Here is an 18,726-nt window from a genome sequence, read left to right as displayed (position 1 = left end):
TAAAACTTTGCCAGTTGGCTGAGAAAGAAGCAGGATTGCAAAGGAGGTTCCTGATTTCTGCAGAGGGGAGGAAAAAACCAATCTCCAAACGTTTCTCAGTGGCATTATTCAAGAATTCTAGTAGAATTCAACCACATCCTAAAGAGATTTGGTGTCTTTGTGGTGCAGGGGAGTGCAAGAAGAGGTTAGAAAAGAGGCATTGCTGCCTTGTTGCAGCAGCTGATGTGACAAAGAGGACTGGGACTTCCAGCACAGATGCCAGTTGAAGGGGGAGTCACACCCAGTGCCAGGAGGGAGGGCCTTAACTCTCAGACAAATTAATTACAGTTAGTAATTAATTTAGCCCTAATGTGTAGTAATCTCCAGCTGCATGCAGCACAAATGTAAATTAGTACACAAAGCTGGTGATGCAAGAGCTGTTTGTTTACAAGAGTAGGATACTAATTGGCTTTTCATCCTGTTGGGTTTCAGAGTGCAAAGCAGAACCAGTGAGATTCCAGCCTTCACTTTTCTGCAAATCAAATATGAAATAAAACATGCCCATAAGTATATCCATGTTTTTATCGATGTTAAAATTTGTAAAAACATTTTTTTCTTTGTGTTACTTTGTTTGATTTCTTGAAAATCCAATAAATGAAAAATCTTGTTCTGAAGTGTGCCTACAGAGACCTTTACAAGAATTTGGGTTTCCTTGACATTCCCATTTTCAATGGAGTCTGGATCCAATTCTAGGCCTCAAAATCCAGAAAACACTGCTTTCATGCTTTTGGGTAGAGGGAAAGTAACATAAAATGGCTCCTATTCAGCTGTCCTGGGAATTGTCTTTTTTTCTAAAAGGATTAAATTGTTGGGGAAAAAAATACTAAATTTTCTGTGGAAAGTAAGCATGCTGTCTAGGGACCAGAACTGAGATTTGAAAGTTAAATTTTCCTCTCAGACAGTTTCCATCAATATTTTTCTGTCAGTCTTCATAAAAGCTGAAGACACCTCATAGAGCACTTTTATCAGATTTTCACTGCTTTGACATCCTTAAAATGCATTTTTTCAGGGTGAAGAAACACAGAAAGACTGGAGGGGTAAAAAATAAGAGTGCATGGCATAGAACTGGTGGCAGAGATAGGAGACTGGGAAAATGATCAGTTGCATTCACAGCTTGATTTTGTGACAACAAACTCTCAGTCAATTGGCTCAAGTAATACATAATAAGGTAGGAGAATAATGCTGAAATTGTCACTTCACTGCCATTCTTTTCCATCTTTTGCCTGGTCCAGGGCATGTTGAAATCTCCCTGGGCCCATCACTGCCATTCACTGTGCATTTCTGCACTGATTATATTTGCTACAGCTCCCCCTCCAAGTCACACCAGACTCTCAGATCTGCGTCCAAACATTGATTCGATCCTTTGTTCCTATTGCACTGAGGTTCAAGGGAGGGGGGAAGGAAAGAATACAGAAAAAAACAGAGGAAGAGAGAGAAGGAATGAATAAAAGGGAGAAAGAGCAAGCAGAAAAGCAAGACAGCAAGAAAGAAAGGCAAATCAAGAGCACAAGCAAGGAAGAAAATGAAGGAAAGAAAGAAGGAAATAAATAAAAGGAAAGAACTAAACACAGAGGACCACAGTGGTCCCTTGTGACTTGCTTTCAATGGAATTTCTTTGGAGAGTCATTTAGCCTAAAGGGTAATAGCAGTAGATTCCCACAATGTCTTGATGGATTGGTGTGAATGACTCATATCATGACTTTTTCCAGTATATTTCATAAGATTTACACACTGGGCAACCCCAGAATTAACTTTGAAGTGGCCCTTAGTTTTCCCAGCCTCTGAATTAGCTTCTGGCGATGACTTATTTTGGTGGGGACAAGAGTGATTTTGGCTTTTTTTCCTTTTTCATCAATACAGAGCTGGAGCCTTTCTGCTTTGCAAGCCCAGCTGGTTAAGCTCTGATCAAATTGTTTGTAGAAAGGTCCATACACTAAACACGGCTTTGTTCCTTTGCTGAGGACTTGGGGCACAGAAACTTAAATAAAATCAAGCTCTCACTGCGTCATGTGAGCCCAAGTTTGAGGACCTGTCCTCCCAGCCCTGATTTGCAATGCTGAAGTGAGTTAATGAGAGAAGGCTCCTGTGTGTGAGCTGCAAAGAGCTCAGACAGAGGAGCTGTGGCACATACCCCACTGCCAGTTACACATGGAGCAGCAGTGAGTGGGTTTAAAATGTGGATTAGGCTCCAAGTTTATCCTGCTTTCACTGCCTGAAATCATCCTAAAGCCTGTCTGGCTGTGAATGGGGCATGGCCAATGCTTTCCATTCAGGATCTGCTCTAGCAGTGAATTAAATCCACCACGTGGCATTTGGCTCTGCATATATTGTCACCTTCCACAGCTTTGCCTTTTCTGGCACTGTGCACAACTAATTTCCATCATTCCCTCACAAAAAAAGGTTCATTTTATGGCAGTGCCCCAGGAAGCCTGACCTGATGCTTCCAGGACATGCAGAATTTGAATAAATACTCATTTCACCAACACACAGCCTGCCATTCCCAGCCAGCTGTGGAGTGACTGTAAAGCTAAACCAAAAAAAGGCTGGTTCTTGATGACACATCCCTGATTCAGTTGGTCCTGGGGGAAAAAAAAAAAAAAAAAGGCAGGAGGTTTCTTTGCCTAAACCTGCCAGTGGAAATCTGACACCGTTTGGTGGTTAGCAATGAAACGCTTTATTAAACTTCAATCGCTCTTTGAAACTGAATGGTTTCGATTGCCACACAAAATGAAACTGCTGTCGTTTGGTCACTGCTGGGATGTTGGCTAGACAAGCCATTGAAAAGCGCACTGCAGCAGCAGCAAACAGATAACGTTGCGTTTCTAACTAGATGTGTGGCAGTAGACTGATTTCCACCGTGAGTGAGTACCTGCCCCTCCTACTGTCTCTTGCGTTCGACCTGAAAACAAAAATTCAAAAAATAAATCACAGAATTCCCAAACAAATCTGTTGTCTTGCCTGATAGCAAAACAGAAGGTGCCCAAGCAGAAATGGTCTCCTGCCTCTCTCTCCCACTTTTTCCAGTGAAAGCTAGGCAGAACCTTCTTTGCTAATATGTAATAATTTGTCTTGAAAAGCCTATTGAAATAGTGTAAAATATCCTCTTCAGAGAATATTTTTTTTCATAGAAGTTATCTTCCATTTAATGACTTTTTTCTTTTTATCTGCCACAACATTACACCAATACCTGCCTACAAACAGTAGGACACATCAAGAAAAAACATTGAAAACCACATACATTGAAAATCACTCAGTCTGCAGGGTCAGAAAGAAAGAAAACACGTAAAATGCTGAATGACTGAAATAACCATGATTTCAGGAGAAGCCAGGGCCTTGCCAAGGATTTTGGAGCCACCTCTGGTCATGCACTTATTAATAGGTCTGGGTGTCCAGATGCCCTAGCAGGGGCCTTTCTGAGGTCTTAGTAGCACAGAATGCTGGGCATCTAATATGAAAAAAAAAAACAAGGTTCAAGTTGTTATGTGATGCCACTAAATCATTCAGTATCTGGAAGCTCTTCTGGGGCTGGTGTGCCTGACAGGAGGCAGCACGGCTGGGACAGCTTCATAATTCCCATCTCCTATATTGTCTGGAGTTTGCTTTGTTGCAAAATGTGCCACTAACAAAAGCTTTATTACAGGTTCATGAGACAAAGACGGCAGCTTTACAGACAGCCACTGCTTTTGTCTGTGATTTGACACCAATTACAGCTTCTTGCCCCATTTTCTGCCTCTCAGACAGTTTTTGAACTATGGCATTGTCTTATGTTTCATCTTTCCACTGCTCAGTTTCCTCATTAGTCTCTTGAACTGTGCTGAGAGCTGGAATAATTATGATGCTGCTGAGTCCTTCTTTCAGCTGCAGAAGGGCATTAAAGGACTGAGAGGGAACGAAATTCCTCCAAGGGAAATCTGTGCTGATTTGTACCTGTCGTACTCTGGTTATATGAATGGGGAAATCCCAAACTGAAAATATATATTTTTGGATATGTGTATCAAAGTAAAGGTTTGAAAGGTTTCATCTACACAGAGACAGCAAAACTAGGGAGCAAAAATAGAGAAATGCTTTTTATTGCAATTGATAGTTGGTGCACCAAAGCCTGTCAAAATTTATTATTAAATTACCCTTTAAATGGTCTTTTTTTCAGATTTTAGTCCAGATGGAGAACAATCTTGTGAAACCAGCGTCTTGCAGAAGAGTTTGCCACACTGGGACAAGAAGAACTTATTCCTGCAATGTGGCATCTCTCCAAAACTGACCTAGCTGTATTCCATAAAGAAAACAATAGAAGAAAATGGAAGAATGTAATCTGGAGAAGACTTTTAGACTCTTTTCTACTCAAGAGGATTCTAGCAGCAATCTTTGCAGTAATTGGTTTGAACTCTATTGAGGAGTACTGGAATTCACCAAAAACAAAAGTCAGCATTTCCAGCTGATCAGGGTTCCTTCACTCTGCACCTTAAAGAAAACTTTGTTTTAAGCACCAATTGGGCTGACAATAAATTACTCAGAATTAAAATAAAATTTAGGAAAAAAGCAGGAGTCAGGATCTCCTGGACTGTGTATGAACCTGTGTTTCCCACATACCCAACTCTGGAACTGGGCTCGTCAGGAATCCCTGCTCAGTCACTTTGGAACCAGCTCTGGGATTTGGTAGAGGCTGCTCAAGACTAAACATTTCCAGTGAGATCCTTTGGGCTCATCAATCAGCCTCTTACAGTGAAATGTTTTTCATCAGTTCAGTTCCAATCAGCTGTAATAACCTACAAAGAGAGAGATGAAAGCCCTGCAAGTGAACAAAACAATTACTGTCAGTATTTTTGAAATACTTACATTAACAAATGTTAGTGGAACACTTTTAGAAGGAAATATTTCTGCAAAGGGCACGAAATCATGACTGCAGCTAAAGCAGGATGATTGGGCTAAACAGAGTTTCATTCCCTGTTCTTGGCAGGAGGTGTGCTGATGGCTGTAATTTAATTCTGGAGCCAAATCAAGGCAACTCATCATGATACATCTGCTGAGTTTTGAGTATACATGGAGCAAGCATGTGTGCTTTCCTGAAATCTTTTCCTAGAAGCAAAATGCATTGCAAAGATTTACACATCTGTTGTGTCATCTTTTGACAAGGCTGATGAAAACCAAGGCATAGCCCCACGCAGGAATTTTGGTTGGGAGATATGTACTGGCAGAAGGGAAGAGAAAATATTGAGTACATCCATGGTGAATTATTAAGCAATATTTGGCAGACAGTAATCTTCAGTCACAAATATATTTATTTTTAAAATGGCTTGAAATTTGTTCTTCTTTTTCTCTAGTGACTAATGGCATTCTCTGTATCATGAAAATAGTGGATGAGTGGCATGTGTGAATTCTTGCATCTTCTAATGTGAACCAACAATAACCAACCTGTTATTGGGGTTTTCTTTGTTGTTTCTTTGATTATTTGTGGCGGTAGTAGCAGTTTGGCAGTGGCAAAGACAACAGCAAAAAAAGGACATTATTATGTCCAGCCTATCATTACCTGCTGATTGCTTTCTCTCCACAGTGAGGAAGTTCATTTAAACATCTGCTTCAGGCTATCTTAGCAGGAATTAGGAATAGTAATTAGACTCAGCCATGTGTTTTCAGTTTCGAGAATTCAATATTCGAAAATGTAGAATCGGAAAACAACACAAAGGCAACTGCTTTTTCAAAAATGTAGTGTCCTGCAGAGGAAGAGCACAGCTTTTACCAAGTCCAGTAATAATACCCTGGAGAAGTAATGCTTTGTGGAAGATTTGTGAGGAGGACCTGCTGAATACATAATTTCCTCCAAGGTAATGTTGTTCCCTTGCATTTTGCACTGTCATTTCCTGCGCCACAATTTAATTGCACTTGGAAATGGGCCTTGGCTTTGGTGGAGGACACATCTCCTGAGGTGCAGGTCCAACACAAGATGGCCAGGGCAAGCAAAGACAGCAAGAACCCCTCATCTTTGCCAGACAAGGGTGAAGGCACCCGGTGAAGGATTTGGCAATCAACAGAAAATGGGCAATTAGGGAATGCTATTGGGTGCTGTCTCACTTTCGTCCACGTGGTGTTAGGAGGGCTACAGTCCTAACACACTTTTGTGGCTATTGTTGCAACACTTAAATCAGTTTGTTGTTTGTATTCCCTCAGAGGATACATGGGTAGAGCCCTGTGGTGGAAGGATTTCAAAAAGGCAGTCATGTTAGGATTTCTTCCTTCCTTGTCTTTGTGTACCAATGACCTTGCAGAGAAAATTAATACTAAATGTTCACTACAAGACAGAAAACAACCATCCAGGTGGGCTCAAACAAATCTTCAAATGTTGGAGATTTCCATTGCAAGTGGAGGGCAACCTGCAAAGGTAAAACTTGTCCTCAAGTCTTGCTTGATTTCCCCTTCACAGTATTTCTTAAACTACAGTAAACAAAGCATTTATGCGGCAGGGTGTAAATTTCTGTGTGCTTCAACAGCTGGTGGTGTTGTTCCCAGCACAAGTTTGGTTACTTCAGCATATTTCTCCAGGCAAAATGTAATAACAAAATGAATGCACGTGTATTTCTGTAAACAAACACACACATGCATGGATATGAACATACTAGCCATTGTGTAGGAATGTCTTTCTCTCAATGAGCCTTTAACCATGCTGGGGATGAAGTGATGGATCTGACAGGAGCCTCTTGTCTGTGCTTTAGTGCTGACTGTTCCTCTGGTGGTGGAATATGTCCAGAGCAAACACTGCCAGTGAAATGGTTGCTTTGCATCCTCCTGAGGAGAAAAGACAAGGAAAGGTGTCTGTTACTTGTTAAATATCAAGCAGACAGAAACCACTGTTTTTCACCTCCTCCTGTCTCTTCATACTGAGGAAAGGAAACCCACCTTCACTGAGTCCTTCAGTCTTCTCTTTGCTAGGTCATATTACATTGGATCATAGTGCATCAGTCTCCAGGATTTAATGGCAGGGTTTCCTTTCAGGACAGGTGGTAGCTCCTGCCCATTTGAATAATTCCTCATTTATTTCCTTTTCCCATTTTTTCCTGCGTTGCACAGCACACCTGTCTCTTCGTATCTGAAGGAAAGAGCTATTTCTCACTCTGCTTTCACAGACAGAAGGCTGTTGAGCACCAGAAAATGAGAAGGCTGGCTGGAGGTGCCTCATCAACATGGAACATGGTCATAATTCAAAGTGACAAAGCTGATGGCTGTTCTCCTCACCTGGAGGAAGGAAGTCTGGAGGCACAAGGTTTGGGAAGACGAAGCATTCCTATACTGATATTCCACAACTCACTGTGACTGCTTCATTCATAAAAGGCATTTTTCCTTAGTGCCACTACAGCGTGAAGGAGCAGAGGAAAGATCCAATTCCACAGACATTTAAAGCTCAGCATTTATTGCTCAGATATTCCTACCACCTTCTGAGTCAGCCTTACACCCATTTTGTCATTCAGGACTGACCATTATCCAGAAATTACCAGGTTCTTCAGCCTGGGGAGGCTGAGAACAATTTAGCTGCATTAGCACGTTATTTTCCCCTCTGTAATTAACTCTGCTGTGCTGACACTGAAGAACATTCACTTGACAAGGAAGAACAGTTCTCTAGAAATGTTTTCAAAGAGCCCATTCCTCTTCTGCTCTGCAGTGAAATTCGGTATTTTTGCACTGCTTTTCTTCTGAAACACTTCCACTCAAGACAGAGGACAAGGGGAAATCCTATCTCCTGTTTACAAGCTTTCTGTGGTGCCTTAAAATATAGTGTCATCCTTCGTGTTGGTACATACTGTGCTAAAACAAACAACAATATTTTGTTAGCAGAAGAATCCGAGCCATTAACCACCTCACTCCATAATCTGGGGGGTATAGATTTGCAAAGCAGGCTGAGGGCAGACTGAATTTGCAACGAGCTCTGAAGGTGCCAGTAGAAAACCTGTTTCCCTAGAAATTAATTCCAAAAAATGCTGGCTTTTCGTCCTATAGCTCATGCAGTACTGCCACCTCGTGGTCCTCTCTGCTGCAGCTCTGCTTTGACAGCAAAAAGCCGGTGGGAAGAGCCTGCTAATCCCAGCAGAAATAGTTTATGCTGTTAAATTGTGATCCTGCCAGATGCCTACCTGGATGCATGAGCAGGCTGTGCTTAGGTCATCTGCCAAAGCCTGTGGGAAGAAGATTTAGGGCAGAAAAGGATTCTGCAAGCACATGGACTTAGGGAACTTCCAGAAGGAAGTTTACCCCTGCAAAGGCAACAGTCCAGCTGTATTTTCAAACAGAACACAAACAATAACAATGAATTACCATCGTCACCTTAAAAAAAACCAAACAAACAAAACACAAAATACAAAAACAAAAATCAAATGACAATTAAAGAGTGGTTGGATTAGGAAGGGCGCGAAGCTGGATGCACTAAAGCAATTAAAAAACTGTTGGAGTAAGTGCTTTGTGAACAGCCTGACTGACTCTTAGTTTAGCATTCTCCTCCTTCCCCAAAGACCCACAAGCTGCAAATGAGTGGTCCCCAAAGGCTCCACTGCTAAGTATTTTGAAAGCATGGAATGCCCCAAGGAGCTTCTAGGGGATGTAATGGAATTTGAACTGCATGGGGTCGTTCCCTGGCAAGCACAACAACAGAGCTACGCTTGTAATTCCACAGGTTTATGAATCACCTGCTGAAATCAAGGGGACAACGAACGTGCTGGAGATTACACATGTGCTGACGTCTCTCCCTGACTCAAGGCTGTATGGTGGAGAATAAATTACCCAGCTGGGCACAACTGACGTGTCAAGGAAGATGCGAGTTTGAGATTGGGGTATCTTGATTGCCCTAAGATGCTGAAGGTGCTGTTGGATAATACACAAATAATCCATTAAAAATCTTTTCATCTCGCAGGCTGCTCTGTGAGTTGTTGACATCAGAGTGTTGCTGTGCAAATATCATTTACGACTGAGACATGATCTCTGTTAACAGATATGGTGGATAAACTTGTGCCCATATCTGACTGGTGACCCCAAACGATGCTCAATCAGTGCTGGTATTTGGGCCATTTCATGTGGGCTAAATTTCATTTGCCATCATCAAAAAATTTTGGAGTACCTTGCCATGCTTCCATCAAAGCTGATTGCTTATTATGCATTCCTCCGAACACAAAACTTAGGTGATTTTTATTAATGACCATTATTATGGGTGATACAAACCTTATAGTTTTGCAATTTATGGAGATTTTTAGAAGGAAAAACTCCTTTCTGACTCATGCTCCCCTTTTCAATTGACTGAGGAGGCTTTGAAGGTTAATGGCAATGCAATGGAAAACAAAGTGCCTGAGCTCTAGGCTTGGAACAGTATTTTGACCTGAGGGGTTGGGTTTCGTTTTTGTTTGTTGGTCAAGTGACAGCCATTTACTGCCTTTCACATAGCAAATCTGCTTTCTGAACAACCCAGCCATCACTGTACTGAATACGTATTTTGGTGCAGGCAGGAAGTCAAATGTAAGGACTTAATATCTTACAGCAAGTGCCATCTGTGTCTCCTGTGCTCCCATGAAGAGGTTTTTTTTCAGTTTCTTACCATAATGTTATATTTCCCTTGACAATTTGCAGATTAAATACACGTTTTCCTCTGGCTCTGAAGCAGAGAACGCTTCAGTGAAGAAAAGGCAAGTCTGTAATTTCATGTTGAAATGTCAAGCTGCTCTGGAGCCGGGCATTTCTCGTTTTTTCTGTTCTCACATACTTTATTCACTTCACATTATTCCTTTTTAGGAAATTAGGTGAGTCCCCAGAAATGTGTGTAGGTTCCATTTTGGACCCCTGCAGCCACTTGAAATATCTGTGGACTTTGTGAACCATCTCCTCCAGCCAGGAGTCAAATGTCAGCTACAATAAATAAGAAATACAGACCCTGGGGACCAGAAGAATGCTGCTTCATGTCATTATTTCCTAGGTTTTTCTCAATGAAAACGCTTTGGGGTACCAACTAAGAAATTAGCCTGTCCACATGTGCTGAACTCCAAATGCCATCAGAGAGAGTCAAGCTCCATCTCAAGAAGTCTGCCTGTGAAAGCAAAGGCTGCGGAAAAAAAAACCTCTCCCCCGAAATGTAGAGGGATGTTCTGTAGCTCATGACATGCTTCATCATGACCTAACTGACCTGAGTCTGCAAAAAACTTCTCCCTGAGTGACTCTTGTGTACATGAAATCCTTCAAAGGTCAGTGTTTTCCAGCAATAAACAATTACCAAACACAGAAGCCAGGCATCTTCAGTTTGCAGGAGTGGCACTTCTCAGAGCATCTGGATGGATGCTTTAAAAGCATTTTACTGTGTCAAAATTGCACCAGGAACCCTTGTGAATGGGTGTCACGTTTTCCTCTTGAGACTGCTAATCACAAAGGTCCCTTCCTGTGGCAGGCAGGTGATGCCACGCGGTTACAGAGCTGTGCAGCCTCAGATTGCAGAAGAGCTGCTCCTATTAAAATAAAAACAAAACAAAACAAAACATAAAACACACCCAGGGAGTGGCTGGGGAAGAGCTGAAGTGAGTCATAGACCTCAGCAAGGTCCTTCCCGCCGTTCAAGCCTGATGGGTCAAATGCAGGAGATAAAATATTTGAGGGGGAAATGGAAAAATATTGTCACATGGCAAAAACACACTGATCATTGCAATTTTGTTTAGAGTTGCACAAATAAAAGTTAATACCAGTGATAATAACAGCTCTCAGCATTTATGATGTCTGAAATTTAGAGTGACTACTGCATTTGGGCATACTTGAATAAAATTAATATCTACAGTCACTTTCTATGTCATGTGTTGAAAAGGGAGTGCTTTGTTCTCACCTGACTTTTGTATGTTCCACAGTTTTTGTCTTATGCTTTGCTGGAGGAGATGAAGGGATTGATTTACAAGACAAAACTTGCCAAGATTTGCAGAGACAAAAGAAACCCAGCTAATTATAAGGGCTTTGAAGATAATTCAAATAATTCGTCAAACCGTATGCTGGGATATCAGGGAGTAATGGCAAGCTGGAAATATCCAGCAAAATCCTGAGGCTGTTAGAAATGTGATAGCACACTCAGAATTCTGCTAGTGGCCTCATCTGAAGGTAATTTTGAGCATCATTCAAACACTCCAGGTTTCACCACGTCCTTGAAGCAGGGATGGAAACCCAACCGTCACGTTTTTGAATCTGTCTGCAATCCACCCTTTCATTCCTCTTTCAGCTCCAGCAATATTATCATTGTGCAACGGATTTATCTAATCAAACCTGTTCAGCACATGCTTTTGATGTGTTTGTGTGGGAAGGTGCCAGGTGATCTCACTGGGTTCTACGCACATTAGGGTGAAGCACCCCTGACTCACACCTTATCAATTACATTTTTTATGCTTTCAGCTCACTGGGAGCACAACCTCTTGGGGAAGTTTAGCCAAAGTTTGTCAAGTGTGGCTCCTGGAAGTGAAGCTGCCTTAGCAGAAGGGGTGTGATTTCAGGGAATGTTGCACAGCTCCAGATCACAGTCCAGGTGGTAGAATAAGCACTTACTTGTTGCTTCTGGAAAAGAGTGAAATCACCTTTTCAGGACAGACTAGAAAATGCTGGTTTAGTTGGATAAAACAGTCATGGGAAGGGAACCCACAGATTATGTGCCATTAGACAGACTGGTGTCTGTTGTGTGGAAATTCTGACAGTAAGCTGCCCTCAGCATATAAGGAAGAAAACTAGTGTTTTATTCACTTCTAAAACTTGGGAAGATATTCAGAAAATGATTGTTGCAAATTTCATGTTTTATAAAAGATTGTGTGTAAAATGAATACTGCTAAAATTTGGGGGAATTGATATCAATTTGTATACTCTTTTCCCAGGCAGCAAGTAAGAGGACAAGAGGAAATATGCTCAAGCTGTGACTGGGGAGGTTTAGATTAGACATCAGGAAAAGATTGTTCATTGAAAGGTTAGTCAAGCATTGGAAAAGGCTTCTCAGGGAAGTGGTGGAGTCACTGTTCCTGGAGGGATTTAAAAGACATATGTGGCACTTGGGGGCATGGGTTAGTGGTGGCCTTGGCAGTGCTGGGTTAATGGTTGGACTTGATGATCCCAAGGGTATTTTCCAACCCAAATAATTTTATGGTTCCATGATTCTACACACAGGTCGATGGATACTCATAAGTGTAATCACATTTTTTGACTGACTGCATCTCTGAAACAGCAATTGTAAAATTATGAAATACCACAATACCAGTACAGAGTACCTAAACTTTTAAAGCTGATATGGATGCGATGAATAAATCAGCTCAGAGTAAATAAATTATTAGACATGACTGTACTGTACCCACCTTTACAGTATTACAAGAAGTAAATTGTTCGAAGAAATACGTAGGGTTATGTGTGATTAAAAAAATAGAGATGCCGTGATTCATAAAAATAAATCCAGGAATTTCCTTGGATCCTTTCTTTTTATCTTTGTCAGAGAGGATGTGGGGAAGCACAGCATCAGAAAATATATTTATTTCCTTTAAGATGCCTAAAAAGGCTTCTAAGGAAAGCTGTGAATACAGTGGTTTAACTGAGACCATTCTTTCTTGGAAAAGAGTGTCTCATCAGAGAAGAGAGTATCCTGAGAAAACTACATTTGAGACCACATGGGGAACCTGAATATACATAGTCCATAGTACCCTGTAGTTGTCATGCCACTCTGTCATATTTGCAAAGTTATGCCAGCCAGGCAAAGTGCCCAGTGACTGGGGAAAAGGGAATATCACATCCATTTTTGGAAAAGGGCAGAAAAGAACACAAAATTCTTGCCTCTGCATTGGAGAGATATGGATTTGATTGATGGATGGATAGATGGACGAGGAATTGGCTGGATGGCCACATCCTAAGAGTGGCAGTACATGTCTCAAGGTTCAAGCGGAGGCCAGCAACAAGTGGTGCTCCTAAAGAACCTGTACTGGCACCAATACTGTTTAATAGCCCCATAAATGGTGTAGACACCATTAATGGAGATCAAGGGCACTCTCAGTAAGTTTGCACAGGAAATTCCTGGATCTATTGCACCAGGACCATAGAAGAGCCACCAAAATGACCAAAGGGCTGCAACCCTTCTCCTGTGAAGACAGGCTGAGAGAACTGGCGTTGTTCACTCTGGAAGCGAGAGGAGTTTGGGAAGAACATACTCCAGCCTTTCAATTTGTAACAGGGGCTTGTAAGAAAGATGGAGAAAGACTTTTTACAGGGAAAGGTGCTGTGATTTTAAAATTCAAAGAGGGCTGGATATAAGGAAGGAGTTTTTTGGAATGAGAGTGATGAGGGCACTGGAACATATTGTCCAGAGAAGTCGTGGGTTCACCGTTTTTGGAAATATTCAAGGCCAGTTTGGATGGACCTTGAGCAACATAATCTTGTGAAAGACATCCCTGACCACAGCAGGGTGTTTGGATTAGATGATCTTTAAAGGTCTCTTCTAACCCAAACCATGCTATGGTTCTCTGATTCTGTGTGGTTTCTTCCAACAGCATTTGTCTTTAATAGTGTTCAAGCACTGTCTTAAAGTTTATTACAAAATTGTGGTAGTGCTCTGTGGTCAGCCAGTCAACTACATTAGAAATATTTTCTGTCTGTTTCCTAAGCTTCATATTTAATAAATATTACATCAAGCAGATGCATGAATGCAAATAATGAAGTTAGATGAAGTAAAGTTTGTAAATTACACTGGGTTTTTTCAGTCTTTTTGAATTTCCTAGAGTGCTAAATGGACAGATTTTAAACACTTCTTTATTTTCTATGTAATTTAACAGCACTTCAACAGAGGTAAGAGAGAAAGCACAAACAAATCAAGGATAATAATTACAACCTATGTATGTATTGCATTTATACATGTGTGCATGTGTGAGGTGTGTTATACAGGTATTTATACGCTCAGGCATACACTTTAACATTTTCTAAGAAAAATAGATCATCATGTGTCTCAATTTTCAGGAGAAGCTGGTGTTTCCTGCCTTTGAAAATTACAGTTGTATGTCTGCCACTAAGATACTCACTTTTTCTGGCACATTTCTCAGCGGACGTAGAGGGAAGACCTGAGGGTCTGCTGGCCTTCCCACAGCACACCTCTTCATTGAAACAGAGTATTTCTGCTGGAACTGAAGATGAGGAGAAGAAATTTATTAAGCTGAACAGTTGTCACTGCTTTTGCTGCCTTCACAAAATTCTGCATTTTCTTTTGCACCAGCATTTTTCAAGGGACGCCTCACATGCCATCCTTTGTTTGCTTGCAGTGGAATTATAGTTTACTTTCAGGTTTATGTGAGGAAGGAGTGAGCATTAAACTAATTATGTTAGTCATATATTGAAATAATATTGGAACACATTGCTCAGTGATGCTGGAGGGGTGAGGAAGAAGGGAACTTGCTTCCAGTAAGAACTTCTTAGCATCTCTGTTCCTCTACCTTCTCCTTGATCACTCCAAGATCTGCTTCCTAAACCTGAGTTTTTATTTGGACACTAGGTTTTTAGAAGCCCCAGCTCAACATATATTTGAAATTATTTTTATCTGCTACAAGACTCCAGGGTAGAGGACATTTTTCCTTTCATACAAGAAAGTGTTGACACATCATGGATGTTTGGGAAGCTCTGACTCACTCTGCAGAGGATAATGGGTGGGACTTGGGTTGAGAGGAGGAGGGGGGAGGGGGATTTCGATCAGTTTGCAGTCTGGGACAATATTGTAAAAAGTTGTCAATATCTCACTGGCTTCCAAAAGCCAATTTGCCCCTGGATGAAAGGTGTGCTATCATTTTAATGTATTTTCTCCATCTTCTCAGATGAGATCAAATCTAGCTTGGTCAATTTATTTCTGATTTTTTTCTATATTTTGGATGTTTAGACCACTGCTCTTCTTGAAAGTAGCGTGGTGTTTCTAAGCTGTCTTCAAGAGGATCTTCCATTCCCTGTATGCTGTTTCCTTCCTCTTTCCTCACAGAAATAACTTCCTGATTTAAGTTCTCTCGTTGGTAGTGTCCCTTCTTCATTTGCATTGACCTGGGGCAACAGTACACAATTCCAGTGGTTTCACCCAGTGTGAGTAAATGTGCCTGGCAATTTGAATAATCTCCCTGCACAGCAAATAGCCAGGGATACCTGGACCCTAGTTAATGTTTTTTTAATTAAAAAATTGGGCCCAAGCTGCTCCAAGCAGAATAATGGAGCAGATCCTATCTCTCTCTCTTTGGTCCATCACCAGTATCTACATTGCTGGAACCACTCAGAGTCAAGAAGTCTGACAGAAATGAGCTTCACCTGCTGTCAGGGTTGCAGCCAGTTGGCACAGCTTAATCAGCTTTGTTGGGTGCAAAACAACCAGCTCCAACCTGTTCTGGAAGGTTGCTCCCCCACTTTACTGATGTCAGGTTGTTCTCCTCCTTCCTCTCTCTAAAAAAATGTTTGTCTTTTCCCCTTCAGTTACCTCTAGTGATTTAAGGAGACCCCAGGCTTTTCATGTTTTGCAGAGCACACTTATTCTACAAAATAAGTAACCTGACATCTCTTAATTTAGTTTTATCTCCACGCTGCTGTTGCAAGTTGCAGTTAAACTCAGCATAGGGATGCTGAGAAGTGTCAGCACTGATGAATGCTTTTAATAGAAGGGACAATAAATACTGGGGGCTTTGCACCTTTTAGAAAAGATTTTTAAAAGATGAGCAGCCCCACCAAACCCGACAAAGAGAAGAACAAAACTGTCAGGAAAATAATTTGCTAAACTGACTTCCATGAGCAACTTATTCTAGGAAGCAGAAACTTGGTTGAACAATACACAAAGGAAGGGAAATAAGCTGCATTTTTTTTCCATTAACAAAATGAGGGAGAACAGGGGGGTAGAAGATGCAAAAAGGTCATTTCAAGAGGACCATCTGCAAGAAAACTTAGTAAGGAAGACTGTGAAAAGGGAAATTTTAAATTGCAAATTAGATGTGATTCCAACCTCCAGAGCAAAAAAGGAAAGAGGTTTTGGTTATAGACTTTGGAAATTAGGGCAGGATGGAAGATTCTTTCAGGTGAAACAATAAATCTTGTGTGAGTAAGGAGGAGTGAAAACTGAAACTGGGAGGACTAAAAGTAGTGTGTGATAGGGAAGGGAAAATGTGTTTGGACAAAGAAGAACAATCAAGAACAGATGGAAAGGACATATTACAAAACCATAATATTTATTTGATTAACACTCGATATATATTCATTACTTTCTCACCTAACAAGTTGTAACAACTTTCCACTAACTGGAAAGCAAGAACTTAAATAAAAATGTAAAACAGTCTATGCAGAACTGTTTTTTCGCACACAGAAACTCTGAAAACCTGTCATGGCATGGACCTCTGGATTTCTTTTCTCTCTTTGGTGCAAGTATCTCTTTGTAGCCATGAACTAGTGAAAGATAAAAATAGTATAGTTCATAACAATCAACAGGATCACTAAAATTGTACCTAAGTTGCTGCAACTACTTTGGCTGGTAAACAGGATTCTCATTCAAATAGAAAAACTATGATAGTTACTTATATTTAAAAATTAATTAGAAGTGTGCTTGGACAATCACAGCCTGTTGAGCTAGCATGTTTAAAAAAATTACAATCCCTGACCTGTGTGCTATCACCTCTGAACAGAAACAGAGTAAATTGGTTATTTACCTCTTGTGTTGATGTTGTCATATGAAATACATTTCTTCATACTGTGAAATCCATAATGTTTCAAACATAAGCTTTTGTTGTTGTGTCTAAAAAAAATAATTTTGGAGAATATTTCCCTAGAAAAACAGAGACAATTGGGAAGGAAAAACAAACAAATCTGACATATTATGCAATGCAGATTCCCTTGGGTGTCAATAAACATGGCAAAGCCAGGGAGGGTTTTATGGATTAGAAGTCTAAAGAACAAAGCACAACATTGCACCTTGACAAAAAGTGTCTCATAATGAAGAAACTAAATTAAATGTTTCCTCCAATGAGCCCCAGTAACCAAAGCAAACAAGGGAATAATAATGAGCCTTGGAAATATTACCCATGAAGGAGGATCATGTAGTTTCTTTGATGAAAAGTGAAAATCACCCCAAATCAAACAAGCCTCTGCACATCGTCACGCTGAGTTCTCACATTTTTGGCTGCAGGCACATTTCATATGTAACCTGGTTTGACAAGTCGCACTGGAAGAATGCCAGGACTAGAAAATCCACCTCTTTCAAACTAACAACTGCAATAAATATTAACTTTTTGCACTGATTTATTAATTTTTTTTCCTTTGAAATACTGAATGTTGAGGTCCTTCCTTTCCTGGACCATGTCTGAACACCCTTCTCCAAAACTCTTTGTCCCAGAGGTGAATGGAGAATGATGAATGCTAAAACCTACATAAAAAAAACTTGACCTGGGCATCAAACTCCAAAACTTACTTTGAAGACTGTGTTTGAGTTGAGGGCTGTCAGAATAAATTCTGCCTCTGCCATACTTTGTGCAGTCAGGTGAGTTCAGCAGCATTGCACAGGATGTATACAACACAGTTTGGTCCATTAGCTTCTGCTGTTATCTAACCTCCTTTAGTTTCAGGTGTAATCACCTTAGAGTAGATTAAATCCTGTGCCAGCAGATCCACAGAATCACTGAATTCCTCAGGACAGCTTGTATATTCCAGGTTACAAATACACCCTGTGCGGCTGGGGATAAACACCTAACTTCCTTAGCAGAGGTTTTCCAAGAAGTTCTAGTTCATGGAACATTTTGATCATTCCAATAATGATAATTCTACAGAAAAGCAATGCTGATGAGTGATTGGCAGAGCAACACAGACTTTTAAAGATTTAGTTTACTTTAATTTCCACCTCTCTTTAAATGGGAGGGCCATTTTGCTAAGGATGTGCATATAGGTAGTACTTTTCCCTTATTTTACTCTCAAAATTTTAATATTGGGCTGCTTCTGATTACCCTTGAAATTACTGGGGAACATTCTGGCCAGAACAACATGAGGTGCATCAGGTCAGTGACTCCTCTGTAAGGTCATGTAAGAAGTATGTGCAGCAAAGCTTATTGTCTGAACAGAGGCAGTTCATCAGACCTGTGCAGTATTTTCCTGGGCAAATATGACCATATCAAGAGCATATCAAACCATGCATTCATGTTTACCAATCTATTTTCAGCATATTTATGGGATGTGGTGGAGTCCATTGTCTCAGGACTAGGTCTGTCATAGACATGTGACATTGCAGTCTGAAACTGCAATGGTAAGAAGACTCAGACTCTGGTGGAGTCACTGGAAAACTGTCTGGGAAAGGCCCTGGGGGTGCTGGTGACAGCAGCTGGACATGAGCCCAGGGGTGCCCAGGTGGCCAAGAAGGCCAATGGCCCCTGGGCTGTCCCAGCTGTGGTGTGGCAGCAGGAGCAGGGCAGTGACTGTCCCTGTGCTGGCACTGCTGAGGCCACACCTCGAGTGCTGTGTCCAGTTCTGGGCCCCTCACGACAAAAATTTGAGCATGTTCAGAGAAGGCAACAGAGCTGGGGAAGGGTCTGGAGCAGCAGGAGCAGCTGAGGGAGCTGGGAAAGGGGCTCAACCTGGAGAATTAACAGGCTCAGGGGGGACCTTGTGGCTCTGCACAACTCCCTGACAGGAGGGGGCAGCCAGAGGGGGGGGTCGGGCTCTGCTCTCAGGGAACAGGGGAAG

General features: G+C 41.2%; 1 long non-coding RNA gene across 3 annotated transcripts; it reads right to left on the bottom strand.

Annotated features, from left to right (window-relative positions):
* Window positions 1-2,711: 2,711 nt before the first annotated feature.
* LOC108449182 lies at window positions 2,712-18,407 on the bottom strand. 3 transcript variants are annotated; one of them, XR_001865323.1, is made up of 6 exons: window positions 16,707-18,407; window positions 14,070-14,171; window positions 6,928-10,502; window positions 6,648-6,816; window positions 4,627-4,825; window positions 2,712-2,938 (listed from the first exon to the last, which is right to left on the bottom strand). It is a non-coding gene; the product is annotated as an uncharacterized LOC108449182 (long non-coding RNA). The 3 variants fall into 3 exon arrangements; XR_001865321.1 differs by having other exon boundaries at window positions 4,627-6,816; XR_001865322.1 differs by having other exon boundaries at window positions 4,627-6,816; window positions 10,274-10,502.
* Between the last annotated feature and the right edge of the window lie 319 nt (window positions 18,408-18,726).

Source organism: Corvus brachyrhynchos, unplaced genomic scaffold (assembly GCF_000691975.1).
Source record: "Corvus brachyrhynchos isolate BGI_N302 unplaced genomic scaffold, ASM69197v1 scaffold449, whole genome shotgun sequence".
Taxonomy (NCBI): Eukaryota; Metazoa; Chordata; class Aves; order Passeriformes; family Corvidae; genus Corvus; species Corvus brachyrhynchos.
This window is presented reverse-complemented; position numbering and strand designations above follow the sequence as displayed.